The 14,595-nt window shown below is 45.4% G+C and overlaps 1 protein-coding gene across 18 annotated transcripts in view; it reads left to right on the top strand.

Annotated features, from left to right (window-relative positions):
• The window catches only part of Atxn1 (ataxin 1), a 415,237-nt gene that overhangs the window by 211,741 nt on the left and 188,901 nt on the right, over window positions 1–14,595 (top strand). Inside the window, exon 1 of one of the 18 annotated variants that reach the window (XM_011244393.2) lies at window positions 9,398–9,416. The exons of the other annotated variants lie outside the window; for them this stretch is intronic. The gene's annotated coding sequence lies outside the window, so the exon portion shown is untranslated. Of the gene's footprint in view, window positions 1–9,397; window positions 9,417–14,595 lie in introns of those variants that run through there. 18 annotated transcript variants of the gene reach the window in all.

Raw genomic sequence — 14,595 nt, 5'->3', positions numbered from 1 at the left:
GCTGGCTTTCCTTGCTTTCTATTCCTGAAATAACTAGTGTCACTTGCTAAACTATGTCCCCACACAATGTTAGATCCCTAACCCCTAGCACCCCCAACATCCCTAGTACCATGTATGAGGTCTTTTTGGAAGTAGAGTGTTCACATCTGAGCAAGTAAGCATGAGGCCCCTGTTCTGATGAAAGGAGACAATTTGTGAAGGAAGACATCAGGTTGCCCTGAGTCTCAGAATATTGGAGATGGCAAGAAGACCGTGGAAGTTAGGAAGAGGCATGGGGCAGCCTGCCTCCCAGTATTCTTGCTCCTAGAAAGTACATGATGAGAAGACTTGCTGAGACCTCATTACAGACCCCCATTTCCTAAGACAACTAGACGATGCACTTCCATTGTTGAAACCACCTAGTTTGTGGCCTTTCATTATGACCTCAGGAAATCAGCCCATGTTGGCTGGCCAGTTTTCTGTACCCAACTTTTGTCTCTCTGACTCGTGGCTTTATGGGTGCTCCTGCACATCGTATGCAGGACTTGGCAGCATACACTGCAAGAGATGATACTTCCTGTGGTTTGGCTTCTGAAAGCAAATGCATTAAAGTCTAATCTTAAGCCTTGGGGGTTATTCAGAACCGGGCTTCTTCATGTTATAATTACCTCACTCTGCCATCCTTTCCCCTAAGACTACACCTTTGAGTGTTTGAGGAACGGAAGGAAGGAGGACAGTTGAACAGCAGAGGTTTAAAGCTCACTTATGCAAAGCCCTTCATTTTCTGATTCTCTCTGCAGGCTTGGGCATTTCTTGTGAAGATTTGGCATCTATTGTAAGCCTGCTTTCCTGGGGAGTATGGCAAGCCTGTAAGGAGAGAAGGGATCTCTCTCTCTCTCTCTCTCTCTCTCTCTCTCTCTCTCTCTCTCTCTCTCTCTCTCTGTGTGTGTGTGTGTGTGTGTGTGTGTGTGTGTGTGTGTGTGTGTGTGTGTGTAGTTTGCATGTTGTTTCTCTGAAGGATCCCATCAGGCAAGATCTTGTCTTCCTTCTCTTTGGAGAATGTTCATTTATATTATGTAAAACATTTAGGTTGGGTTTTTGTTGTTGTTGTTGTTGTTGTTTTGTTTAAAGAAACTTTCAGTGTAACATGTTGAGGTAGTTGGTTCTAGTTTAGATGGGAAAAATAAACTCATCATGCAAAGTAATCAGAGAGGTTATGTAATTATGCGAGCCCCTGACTCATTAACATATGACATCCTATCTCACAGAAAGCATCTCATTTCTTTGGTTTTTTTGTTTGTTTGTTTGTTTGTTTGTTTATTTGTTTTTTATGGCTCCTGAGAATTTTTTTGTGAAGTCCATGAAAGTACTTTTGAAAATCTGCTAGAAGATGATGGTCAACTATTATAACTAAGTCACAAGGAATTGTGTCTTGTCCCAGGAATTCCATGTCCTTGTTTAGCAGTCAAGACAGGGAGACCTCAAAAGGGGTTGGGGGAAGTGACAAAGTTAAGATCGAAACTCAGGATTTCCATCCTCTATAACATGTATTTTCTGAACCAATACTGAGGACCACGGCCCAATTCCAAAGACCAGAGGGAGGGCCAAAAGTGAAAGAGGCATGAGGGGTGCCTGGAGAAGACTTGGAAGAGAGCCCCTAACTCATTAAGGAGAAGATTTGAATCTCAGCCAGGCTTCAGCCTAGAGTTCTCTGAGTTAGACCTCGGGCTGCTGAGTGAGTTTACAATTGTATGCTTCCTACTGAAATGCTGAGGAATTCAGCAATGGGCCAGGAATTCACTTGGAGGTATAAGATCAGCCATGAGTCAGCACTTCACTGACTGATGCTGAGTCAGCACTCCCCTGATGCTGAGTCAGCACTTCCCTGATGCTGGGTAAGGGATATTTGGCCTTCCATTGTGAAGCTTTGTTTGAAATTTCCTATGAACTAATGCTAGGTTTCTCAAATGCGCCTCCAATTCTTCCCTGGCTCCTCTTCCCTTTGACTCTATTGTTCAGTAAGTGACTCATTCCTCTGAAAGGAAGCTAGCCCTTCCCTTCTGTCTGAGCCTAATAAATATACTCCAGGAGGCCTCCTAATACCGTGCCTCATTTTTTATTTCTTAGCAGATCATATGATGGATGGCTGTACTTTTATAATAAATTCAAAAGCCTCCCCTCAGTCCTCACCAGTTTGAATTGCACAAAAGAACATGAAGATAAGAGTGCTTTAAAATAAATCTCAGCTAATTATACATACAACCGCATTCACTAAGTGGGAATATTTTCAGGCCTTTCTATGCTACCCTGTGCCACCTGCTCCCAATGTAAATGGGCATAAATTTAGTTCCATTAAACAAAACACAGCAACTCTTCTCGGGTAGCACAGTCCTTTAGTCCTATTTCCGAGTTGGGAAACTATCTGTTGTGTTCCCTCATCAATGCTGGGCCTGTGTTAACCACACCACAAGGCTGTTTACTTGCATAGCTTGCGATTTTGCTAGCAGGCAAATAGGGCTGTGTCTTAGAAAAGTACTTACAGACTTGATGGCATCTGAACTCCGAGTTCCAGCAATTATGTGTCCCCATGAGTTGCGGAATACACACATTGGATTCTTCAGCTCATTAGGATCTTTTTTTTTTCTTTTTCTTTTTTTTTCTTAGACTGGCATCTTCACTTCGCTAGGAACATAATAAGGTCGCTTAGGAGGAATCCATTCATCTGTTATTGATTTCTGATGTCTGTTAGTCTAGACAGGGTGTTTCTTTGAGAATAGGAGAGTTAGAGCCACAATCAAATGAATCTCAGTTGTCAAGCTCTTTCTATGGCTGGCCTCCTTTGCTGTCTCCGGAATAGACTGGGTGTGGTAGCTCACTCAAGTAATCCTAGCACTCAAGAGGCTGAGGCTAGGGTCTGAGGCCCTCTTGGGCTACATAATGAAGTCAAGACTAACCTGGGCTACCCAGTCAAACCCTGTCTCAAAAATGGGGAAGTTCAATTGCTACACATAGGTGGTGTACACTGGCCCTGTTCTCAGATAAAGCATTTCCCTTCCCCAATTCCTTTTTCACTTGGTGTCTGGACCAGAAGACCTCAGCATCATGTCACACAAGTCAGGAAGTCCAGCTGTGCTCATCTGTCAAGAAAGGAGGAAGCTGCCTATCTGTCCCTGACTAAGGCTGAGTTTTTCCTGATCTTACCACCCCGTTTCCATAGCACCCCCCACCCCACTCCCACACCCTTGCCCCACATTCCTTTCCATTTTGTCCATTCAAAAACTCCTTCCTCCCTTAGAAAAGCTAAAAATACAAGCAACACTTTTCAAGGAGCCTCCCTTATTAGGACCGCATAGTTCAGCTGCTGGCGAAAGGGAGCCCTTCATTATCCTGACTGCACAGGGCTGTGTCTTACAAGTTTTCTGCTCTCTCCTCTGAGATGGTCACCCTCACCCAAGCCCCATTAGCTTTTCCATGGTAATAGAAGGTGACAAAATGCTTGAGGAAACCCCATGTCTACATATGATGGGGACCCCATGGCACTACAGAGAGCTGTGTGTATAGGTTCAAAGATCTTAAAGTCTCTAGATCTTCCAGCCATTGTTAGTGGGGAATTGTCAAATGATTATGGCTATACTCTAGACATGAAGCCCCCAGGATCACGGACTCACTCGTGGGTTGCCAGGAGTGTGCTGACTTGAAGAAAAAGTTCCGGGGAGCGGGGGGAGAGGGGCAGTCTGGAGCTGAAGTTCCCAAGCAGAGGTCCTGTTGTGTGTGATCCTGAGACACAACTTGGACACAGCCTGGACAGCTGGCTCTGATTACTGTGGGAACAGTGTGAGGAAGGCCATTGTCAGATTCCTCAGGGCTCAAAGGCACCGCCTTCCTAACACACTTGATCCCTGCTGGCAAGGAAAGACAAGGAACGAAGGAGTGTGGGATAGACAGGGTAGAGAAGGCCAAAGGTTGGAGTAAGCCGACGACTTCTGGTTTCTCTTGGTTTGGAAGCAAGGCTCAAAGCTGTTCTGTGACCCTCTCAGCCTGGTGTACTAAGACTTAAAGCCCCTAATGCCCTCTGTGCCTCTAGTCATTTTTTGTGTGCTAGACTTGATAATGAAAAAAAGAAATTGTTCATATGGTGTTCCTGTCTCTCACCTGGCCCCTGCCTGGACAAGGTCCTTACTAGTTAGTTTTCTAGCTGCTGTGATAAAAACAGCTGACAAAGGCAGCCTACAGTAGGAGGAGTTAGGGAAGGATATAGATCATCATGCAGAAAGGGCATGGTAATAGAAGCAGTTGGTCGAGTTGTGTCTGCAACCAAGAAGCAGGAAGCAGACCAGAAGTAGGACTGGGCAACGAATCACAAGGCCTGCCCCCAGTGGCCCACTTCCATCATTGAGAATCAGTCTCCAAAAAGCTCCACAGCATTCCAAAGCAGCATCGCCCACTTCAAACCAGTGTTTCAACCCATGAGCTCATGAGAGGTGTGTCACACTCAAACCATAACAGTGTCTCGCTCTTAACTCAGTCTGGCTTTGAGCTTCCTATCCTCCCCACCCCCACCCCTGCCCCCACAGCCTTCTCTGTGCCAGAAATTACAGGCGTGAGCCGCCACGCCCAGAAAAATAGAATTTCTGTGCAATTTCACATGCCACAATCAAGTTCTCTGATTCCAAAGCTTCTTGATGCTTTAAGCACAGATCTGACTAGCACACGGGGTCTCTAGTGACCTTCTGAGGAGTTAGTGGTGTTTAGCCCCAAGCCCAGAGGTCAGCAACGAGCTTAAACTCAAGGACAAAGCTCTAAAAGCATTAGCTAGCAATGCTTGAGAAGGCAGACACTCTAGAGAGCCCTCACTGTGCCAGACTTTGGGGGTTTTGAGAAAATAGTTGAGGGTCAGAGAGATGGCTCAACTGGTGAAGTCTCTTGGCACCAAACCTGATGAATTGAGTTTAAAATGTAGAACATACACAAGGAAAGGAGAGAAACCACCCCCTACGAATTGTCCTCTGACCTCCACATGCCTGTTGAAGCATGCCTGCCCCCACCAAAACAAACAAACAAACAAACAAACAAGCAAGCAAGCAAATAATGTAAAAGACAAGGTTTAAGATAAAATAGGGACTGGAGAAATTGCTCCGCAGATAAGAGTACTTGTTCTTACAGAGGACCTGGGTTCAGTTTCCATGACCCATGTGGTAGCCCATAACCTTCTGTGAATCCAGTTCCAGGAGATATAATGCCCCCTTATGACCTCCTCGGACACTGCAGGCAAGCAAATACTCCAAATGTAAGAATCTTAAAAACTAGTAGCTGAAATCATGATGCCCAGTACACTAACCATCAATGCCTAGGCCTTCAATCACAGGGCTGTGATTCAAGGGCCATTTAGAAGATTAGCACATAGGTAAGCAATCATTTTTTCCCTCCTGGCGTACTGTCCTGTGACGCTCACAGGACCTTGGTTTAGGGTGTGATGTCAGACTTTTGTGCTTTCCTGTGAGCAGGTGTATGGTGGGTTGCCTTGTCCCATCCCAAACGAAGAGAACAGAAACAGTGCTTCTGCGTCCGAGCTTAGTCAGGTTCCAGTGTTGCTGTCTTTCCAGATGTGGCAAAGGGCACCATAAACGACTGTTCCTCAGGAAATAGGCACCAAGCCACAGTGGCCTCCCTGCTTACCTCTCCCCCGCCCAACCCCTGGCCTGGAATGATGTGGTGGCCTCGGGACAGGAAAGAGATGAGCAGAACCGAAGCCATAGCTCCACTCTGTGCACACCGCTTGCCCCATATTTCTAACTCGCCATCTTTTCAGTTCCAAACCCTCTGTGTTAAGTAAATGCTCCATTGCTGTGAAGAGTGTGTGCAGCTCCTGGTGAACCACGCTAGGTTTACACTTCAGAAGCAGCAAGGTGTGTGGCTTGGCATTGTTGGCATATTTCTTTGCAGGAAGTATACATGTGTGTGAATGTGTGTCTGTGTGTGTACGTGCATATGTATGTATATACATTAGTGTATGTATATATATGCATATTTGTGTATGTACATGTGTATATATGTGTATGTCTATGTGTGTAAATATGTGTATATATGTGTTTGCATGTGTATATTTGTGTAACTCTGTATGTGTGTACATGTGTGTATTGTGTTCATGTGTGTATATATGTTTGTATGTATGTGAATGCATGTATGTATGTATTCATGTGCTATGTATGTACAAGTTCATATATATATACATACACATATATGTGTGTATATATATATATATATATATATATATATATATATATATATGCACACACACTTGTGTGTGTGTGTATGCATGGATGTGGTCAGAGAACAATTTCAAGACACCATCTCGTGTTGTTTCTCAGAGTACCACCCATCTTATTTTTTGAGACTATGGACTTTCCTTGGCCTGAAACTCTTGAGTGGCTAAGCTGGTGGCCCAGTGAGCCCCAGGGAATCTCCTGCCTGGCCTCCCCAATGCTGGTGTTACAAGCACATGCCACCACACCTAGAAACATGTGTTCTTGGGTGAACTCAGGTCCTCATGTTTGCAGAGCATGGGGTCATTTGCCAACTGAGTGGTCCTGAAGTGTCTCTCTCTTCTGGCAATACACCAGGGCCCTCCTAGCACTTACCAATGACTGCCCCCTACTGCTCCAGAGCATTGAGTACAACTTGGTGTCTGCCTTGGAGAAAGCCTTTTTCCCCTGAGTCCCGGGGTGAGCTCAGTGAAGTGTGTAAGTTAAGGCTGTCAAGACAGGATGACGACAGGGTGGAAGGCAGGATGAAACTGCAGCCTGACTCCTAATGCCACCGCTTCTCCTTCCCTTGCTGAAGCTTAGCGCTCTCTGCTATTTGAAGAGAGCAATTTAGATTTATATTAAGGAATGCATAAGTAGGTTTCTGTGATGAAATCTCATCTGAATCAACTGTGGAGAGTGTATGCTAATGAGTGTGCACAGGGCCTCCCTTCCGGAAGCAGCCGCCCCCCCTCAACTCCCTCACCCACAAGACATCCGAAAGGAACTCAGAACTCAATCTGTGGGGAAAGGTTAGCCCCCTTTCCCTGTCTCTCAGTATCACACCTCTCCTTGTAGAGCCGTAAAGCACTTGACAAGCCTTCAAGTAATTCCAGGTGATGGATTCCCCCCACCCCGGGAGACCCATAAGAGCTGGTTTTACATAGAAGCACATATGACTTCAGTTTCAATCAGAGTATTTGACTCTCTCGCATCGCTTGGCATCACCAGAGCCGCCTTTAGCTTCCCCTGCAGTTCACACTCTCATTCTTCTTCTTAGAGTTTTGGCTGCTCACTGGTAAGATGTCAGAAACCTTTAGAGTCAGCCATGCCAATGTGCAACTTTGGCCAAGGCACTTTTCCTGGGTGGGACACAATTTCCTTGTCTAAGTGAGGAGTCTGGCTGAAGACTCTTGGGGCGGAGGACTAGTCCCCACCTCTCTGATGTTCTGTAACCTCCATGGCTTTGTGCTTGCGGGGAGTCAGTATGAACCTCCAGTACTTGTACATCTTGCAGAATGGCCCCGTCTTCCTGCTCTACTTTCTATCATTCCTTGAAAGGTGCTCAGATTGGGTTCAAGGCTTTTCAGTCCTGGTAAACAAGCACACAAAACCCAAAACCCGTGGTCACACCTTGACTTCCACCCCAACTACTGATGAATATTCAGACCACCAAAAGTTGTGGGTTTCTGGAGGTCAGCAGGAAAATCCCTCAGGGCTGGAAATGGACAGGCACAGACTAGATCCCGAGAAAGAAATAGAAAAGCTTGAATGGTTGAGCCAGGCCAGAGGGCTCTTGCCTTTCTCCCTAGGGCTAGAGATATCAATGGGACATAAAGGAAGGTAACAGGTTACCCCTCTCTTCTAGTTTCAGTGGAGTTAGGGTCAAGGCCATCCTGCTACTTCTCTTTGCTGTGGATAAAGGGGTCCTAGAGGTGTCCCCAAAGACTTTATACAAATCCTTTCTGTCTCCCACAAGCCTTCAGGCTTCAGGCTCCTTCAGTCTCTCTGTGAGATCAGTTTGCTTATTTAGCTCTGCTGTATGTCACAGTTATATAATGTTTCTGCAAAAGAAAAACGCCATGGGTTTTGTATTTTTTTTGAAAACTAAAGGTATGTATGCAGTGGGAGAGGTTGTGTGCAAAGCAGCACGACCTTAGATGAGTCATGTGATTTCCTCAAACCTCACCTCCTTTATCTGGAAGTGAGGCTTATCAGGGGCTCTTGCTCTGTCTTGTGAGATGACTTAAAAGATGACTTGTCGAATCATCCCTTCATCTCACACACAAGCGCGCGTGGGTCTCTACAGCCTCCACTGGGAGAGAGATTACACATGCAGAGTGGTTATTTCAAGCTGATATATAAAGCATAGACAGAAATATATAGTTTGTAAAGCTGCGAATACCAGCATCAATGAGGCTGCAGCAGTTGTTAACTAGACAATTTAATAATTGTGTGTCTAATCTCTTGGGTTTAAAAACAGCTATGGTCCCTCCACCATGCCTCTCCTTCAAGTGAGTCTTACTCAAGCCTCTATGTCTTGGTGTTCCTAGCTGTTCAATGGACAGTAAAAATACAGACCGTTTCCCTAGAATGTTGGAAATGCTAAGCTAATTCTCATTTGTTAAGAGACTAGAGTCTATCATATGGGAATCACTATAAAACATATATTAATCATTGCTGACATTTTTCCTGCTTTATAATGGAGATCCGTGCTGTGGGGCAAGTTTTTAAATGGGGGAATCTGTTTTTTGTTTTGTTTTTTGTTTTTTGTTTGTTTTTTTAGTAATCAGCATGACAGTCATTTGTGGTTTTGGTTTTTTTTTTTTTTTTTTTTGTTTTTTTTTTCTTTTTCTGAGACAGGGTCTCATGTATTCTCAGAGCCTCAAACACTAGGTAGCCAGAGATTCCCTTGAACTTCTCATCTTCCTGCCTTCCCCTCCCACATGCTAGGATTATAGACGTACCCCACCACACCTGACTTGTGTGGTGCTGAAGATTAACCCTCCCAGGCACTCAAATGGAAACCTGGGGAATCACCAGGTAGAGAAAAGAGAGTCCCCCCCTCCCTCCCACCATGCTTCCCTCGAATGCATTCTGTTCTCCCTCCCTGTTCTGAGCTGGATTGGCACCCCTCGCACAGAACAAAGGCTTCACTTTGCAGAAAGCATCCTTCTGCCTTGGTGTGTCATCTGCCTTTAAGCGTATAATTTGCTTCTGATCTGTGCAGGAAACTCCCTGGAGAAGGCTGGGTGGATGTTATGCAGAGCTCCTGTATCGATCAGGGACACCGCTGTGCTATAGTGGGTGGCTGAGGGCATTCTTATCAAGTTACTCTAATTGTTGACCTTGAGGCCTATCGGGTGACAAAACCATATAGACGGATTCCTGGTTACAGAATGCCCTTGTTTAGAGGTAAGTCTCTATGAGGGTGACTAATGATTTTAAAGAAACGACTGCAATTACTTCACATGCCCCTGAGTGGAAGGTGGCTTGTATTAATAAGCCCAGAGAACCCCTAGGTCTTGGTGGCACAATTTGGGGCTGATTCTCAGGACTCCCTTGATCTGTGTTCCTCTCTTATCTTTTCTCATTAGGTTCCAATTTTCCTCTAAATTGCCATGACTGCATAATATTGTCAGTAGGAAGTTTGGAGTAAAACACTTGGACCTTGGAGCTAGTAGGCTATTTTCCTGTTTGCCTCCCCTCCCCTCCTATCCCCTCCCTTCCCCATCCCTCTTCCCCCCCCCCACCTCTCTCTTCTTTTTCTTCTTCCTCCCTCCTCTCCTCCCTGCTTCACTTCCTCTTTCCCTCTCTCCCTCCCCTTTTCCTCTCTTCCTTCTCCCTTCCCCTCTCTCCTTTCCCTCCCTTCCTTCCTTGTACCTGAACAGAGCTAAAAATGAAAAGATGTTTCCCACAGAGAGGGAAGCAAGGAAATAAAAAAAAGGGCCTTTGAATCTCCTTATTCATGAGGAGCCTTGGAAGGCACAGTAAGGTTTCCCTTTAATCTGTCCCAAACCAGCAGCTTTGAGATGGGTCCCTGGACTCTCTGATAGCATCTCTGCTGGCCTGTCCTGTCCTGGCCTTATCCATAGCGGAAGAGGCGGAAGGTTTCAGAGGACAGACTTCCAGTGTGTGGCAGGCAAAGGCTGTCCTAGGAGAGGGAAGAGGACAGATAAGATGGGTTATTTGGGACACAGTGGGCTGCGCTCAGCATTTGATACAATTGGCAAATACCAGTAAGAATATATTTTTCTATTCCCCAAATCACAAATATGATTTTTGACTGTGTTGTAGTTGCCCAGTGGTTATGAAACCCTACTAAAGTGCACCTCCTTGTACACTGGAGCCCTTCTTGAGGCAAGCCGATTTGGCTCTCGCCTTGGATGGCATCACATTGGCAGAATTCAACACTTGTCCTCTGGCAGTTGGCAAGGGCAAGAAAACAATCAAGACAGCTTTAGCATTTGGGGTGCTAACAAGCTTATCAAGCATCTAAGCTCAAGGATGATGCACAGGTAATGGTCTGATGAGACTTGATCTTTGTTTTGTGGTAAAGGGGACTGGACCCAGTACCTTCTACATGCTGAGCAAGTGCCCTACCAAAGAGCCATCTCTCAAGCCCTTCACTTTGACTTTCATAAAAGATAACAACAGCAAGGTAATGATGCCAGAAGGGGTGCACCTTTTCTATATTATCTAGTTAGCTCCTAGCTCAAGAAAAGTTCACATAAAGACTAAGAGGACCCAGCCTGCCATGATAGCACATTTCTCTGACCTCAGCACTAGCAGCAGTTGGCAGGCGAACTAGAGCCTGGTTTACATAGTCAGTTCTAGGTCAATCAGGACTGCTTAGTGAGACCCTGTCTGAAAAAGAGATGCATAAATGAATAAACATGGAAATAGCCAGACTCGGTAGTCTAGGCTATAATCTCAGTATTCAGGAGATGGGAGCTAAAGCATTGATGAAGGGTGGGTCAACCTGGGCTACAGGATGAAATACTACATCACATGTACAAAGCAATAAACAATAACTATGCTTCTCTAAGTAATACTGATGGAATCCGCAGGTCACCAAAATAAACAAATAAGAAAATAAAAAGTTTTAAATAGTCTTGAAAGTAGAAGGCTAACCTAAGAAAAGGAGGGGGGTTAGTGGGAGGAGAAGGGGGTCAGAGAGGGTAACCATGAGATGAATATGATCAAAGAATATGATATACAGGTACAAAAATGCCGTATTGGAACCCATTGTTATGCACAGTTAATATAGTCTCATTAAAACATTTTTAAAAGGAATTAGTCCAATTAATGACAAAACCCAGAGAGGTTCCCGGATAGCTAAGGCCAGATAAGAATGTAAGTGAGCAAACGCATGGCATTACACAAGACGTAGACTGTTGTAAGTATGCCTTTAGCTGAGATGTTTATTGACTAGGGAGGTAATGATGTGTTGTTGATTGTGGTGAGCATAAGGGCTGAAATCCAGCCGCACAGCAAAGACAACTGAGGAGTTGGAAAGGAGTCCCAAGCTCTACAGAGCCTGATGCTTGGGTCCTAGTGGCTTCTGCTAATTAACAAACATTGGTCACATGCCTCCCACTTACCAGCGTGACAATAACACAGTAGGGACAGTCACCCTTTGCCCTGCTAGAGAGTGAAATTATTTGCAAAAGAGGTTAAAGGTGGAAATCAAGAGTGCCACTTAGGTTGAGTGAAAGAAAAAAATGTGGGATAAGATCATGTGTGCACATGTATGTGTCTGTGGTGGTGCTTCCTGCCTCAGAATCAGGGGTGAGGGCAGGAGGATCAGGAGTTCCAGGCCGGCCTCTGTTGCTATAGTGAGCTTGGGGCCAGCTTAGGTTCAGGATACCCTGTCCAGTCCCGTCTTTCCAAAATACGGTCGTCAGTTAATTCATCTTCGGTAGCCCTAGCCTAACATTTATTATACGCCCACTTCCAAAGCTTCTTAAGCACTGATGTGATACCAGGGGAGGTGACTCACACGTTGTAACCTCAGGCGACAGTGTAACCCGCCAGGATTTCTCTTCCAGATCTCGCTAGATATATAGTGGATTTTTTTTTTTTTTAGTTATTTTTCTCTAAAAATGTTCCCAAAATACCATTTCCAGATTGAGTTTTAAATGGCAGCATTGGAAATAGAGTGATGGTGGGAAGAAATGCTTTGAAAAATAGGCTTCTGTGGTCGGTACAACAGCAAATGTATCTTGGTGTGTGTGTATGAGAGAGAGAGTGAGAGAGAGAGAGAAAGAGAGAGTGTCTTCACTCAGTTTAAATTGGGTTGCCTGTATGAATCTATTAGATGAGAAACACATAAATAATATGTATTTACCCAGAGGTAATAAATGAAAGAACTGAATGAACTAGAATGTATCCATAATATCCAGTGCTCATCCCCCCACCATGGCCAGTGTTCTCGAACTGTCGCAGTACTCATGCATTCTTTGTGTTTGGGTTATTAGCATCGCGCTTAGGTCAGATGGAAGTGCGCTCATCTGCCACGCTTTGATAACTGAAGTAAAATGCTGATGGAGATCGTTTAGGACCGTCTCTCTGCTGTTGATTGCATGCTTGTGGCTCATAATCAGAGTGATGCGCAGTAATTGTTAGACTCACTTGCCAGGGCTACATTTTTGTGTGGAAGCAACTGTCAGCACTTTAGGCCCCGTTGTTCTGCCCGAGGAGAGCTTGCCTGGCACCCACTGGGTTGCTAAGGGGAGACTTCGCTGAGTACCATGGATAAGTTCGCCTGCCACTCTTGTTTGCTTACCCTCGGCAATAACTACCTGAGAAGAGACTGCCTGCTGACTTAGTGGCAGCTGGTTCTTTTTGTGTCTGACAGAATACTAGTGTGTGGAGCCTTGACTAAAGAAGAAGAAGGAGGAGGAGGAGGAGGAGGAGGAGGAGGAGGAGGAAGAGGAGAAGGAGAAGGAGAAGGAGAAGGAGAAAGAAGGAGAAGGAGAAGGAGAAGGAGAAGGAGAAGGAGAAGGAGAAGGAGAAGGAGAAGGAGAAGGAGAAGAAGAAGAAGAAGAAGAAGAAGAAGAAGAAGAAGAAGAAGAAGAAGAAGAAGAAGAAGAAGAAAAGAAGAAGAAATAATGCAGGGAACAGGGGAGCTCAGCTTTTCCCTTTGGGGTGAAACTGACAAACTTAGCGTTATGTGGCCCAGATGAGCCACTTGTCACGAGCCCCATTTTGAATAGAACTTACTAGTGGAGAGACTTCATTCGGGCTGGAAAGGACAGCCAAATCTTATCAGTTGCTCATTAAATGTTAATAGCCAACAGCCAGGAATCTGAGCTTTCTTCGACCATACGAGATAATATGTCAACAAGGTTCTATCACTCTATTGTACACAGGAGATAATCAACCCTTTAAAGAGAAAAGGCTGAGGCTGGCTCACAGTTTTAGAGCCGTTCCATCTGTGATCAGTCACTCCCTTCGTTTTGAGCCTGTGGCAACTCAAAACCTCATGGTGGGAGCACATGGCTAAGCTGGTCTGCTCACCTCAAAGGCCAGGAGCAAAGAGAAAAGGAAGGAGAGGGTCCTGGAGTCCTCCCCTAGGGTACATGCCAGTGACCTAAGGACTTTCTTTTTTGTTTTCTTTATCTAATCCCTGCCTCTTCAGGCTCTATCACACACATACACACAGCCTCATTCTGGAGACTGACCCTTCCATCTGAGGGACTTTGAGAACATTTAAGGTCCTGAGTACAGTGGATGTACAGTGGTCAGCAGACCCCAAACTCACTGCGGCTGTAGAACACAGCAGCAGTTTCTAGATGAAGTCAGAGACACAGATGTGGCTGAGCATCTTGGGCTCCGAAGCACAGTTTTACTTGGCTGGGTCTGCAGAGACAAAGTGTGTTATGACCCATGCTGTGTACCCTCCAAAGCATTGGAAGGGCACTCTGAAGGCAAACTTCAGTCTCGCTGTGTCATTCAAGTTTAAATGCACAAAGGATCAGTATCTATTCCACAGCGGGGCCTGATCATTTGCTACTCTGTCCCTGGGCAAAGCAAAACCCCATCCCTAATAGAAGTTCACTACTAGAGACATGTTACCAGCTCCTGGATTGTACCCTATCTAAGATTTGTGGCAAGTAATTAAGGCCATTTTCCATGATTCAGTAAGACCTAGGGTCCGCTGTCAAAAAAAGAGGCTCTTGGAGGTTCTGTCCAGTGCACAATATCTGAGCTTTTAGCTCATCGGCGGTCTCTCCGAGAAAAGGCTCCACCACTGTCAACTGTTACTGAGACTGTATTAGCTGAAACAGGGATTAAAAACCACAAAGGGAAGATCTCATGCTTCTCGGTGTTCTCTGCTGTGACCAAATACCTGGCAAGAAGCAATTTAAGGGAGAAGGGCTTATATATGGGCTCACAGTTTGAGAACAGGGCCATCATACCCCGGAGAGGATGGCAGGGTCTGGGGTGTGGCTTCAGGTGTGTGAGGCTGCTTGGTCACATGGTGTGGATCTGGAAACAGAGAGAGGGGAAACTGGGTGTTCATTTAGCTTCTCCCCTCCCCCCTTTTATTCAATCTAGAACCCAAGTTCGTAGGTGGTAAGCCACCCAC

The sequence above is a fragment of the Mus musculus genome, chromosome 13 (assembly GCF_000001635.26).
Source record: "Mus musculus strain C57BL/6J chromosome 13, GRCm38.p6 C57BL/6J".
Classification (NCBI taxonomy): domain Eukaryota; kingdom Metazoa; phylum Chordata; class Mammalia; order Rodentia; family Muridae; genus Mus; species Mus musculus.
The sequence above is the reverse complement of the archived record's forward strand: the minus strand, read 5'-3'. Positions and strand labels throughout refer to the sequence as shown.